Raw genomic sequence first — 757 nt, 5'->3', positions numbered from 1 at the left:
TATTTAATTCTCACCACAAACGCCACGAAGTAAGTACTATCATTGTCTCCAGTTTTTAAAAAAGAATTGAGGCACAGAGAGGGGAAGTAACTTGCGAACACAGGCAGTGGGGCTGTAGGATCCATGCCTTTAATCATCATGTTATACTCATCAGCATCCCAAATTCAAGTTCCCCCTTTCCGAATAGCATCAGCAGATGGACCAGACATAGTCACTGGCTCACAGAGACTCACCATTGAGACACACATTCTCATGCCATGCCCCCCCTTTGGCAGGGCAGAGACAGGTCACGTATCTGGCACTCTGACCTTGCCAGTAGGAGCCCGACTTACTCTGGGGCTGATATCACTTTCTTCCTTTCTGTGTTGCACAAGACTGACAAGGAACTGCCTCTCAAGCCCTCCCTTCCCCACTCCACTCCAAAAGGGGAAGGAATGCTTAAACTTGGTGGCTGCTCTGAAGGTTTGATAAGGATCCGTTGAAGTGTGACTAATCCTATTTTCTAAAAGTAAAAGGAAGATGTGCCAAATTAAGCCTCCAGTATGACTATAGCCAAGCCAGGCTCTTCACTGTCCCTGACAAGCCCTCCACATTCCTGCCTCTAAGCCAATGTGCACACTATGCCTCCAAACCTGCAATGGCCTCCACCTTCTTTCACTAATGGAGCACTTACTATGTTGCAGGCCCTGTAAGGGCTTTCAAACCTTTGTCATATTTTTTAGTAAACTTATTTGTTTATTTATTTTTGGCTGTTGGG

The sequence above is a fragment of the Stenella coeruleoalba genome (genome assembly GCF_951394435.1).
Source record: "Stenella coeruleoalba genome assembly, chromosome: X".
In the NCBI taxonomy this organism is placed as follows: Eukaryota; Metazoa; Chordata; class Mammalia; order Artiodactyla; family Delphinidae; genus Stenella; species Stenella coeruleoalba.
The sequence above is the reverse complement of the archived record's forward strand: the minus strand, read 5'-3'. Positions refer to the sequence as shown.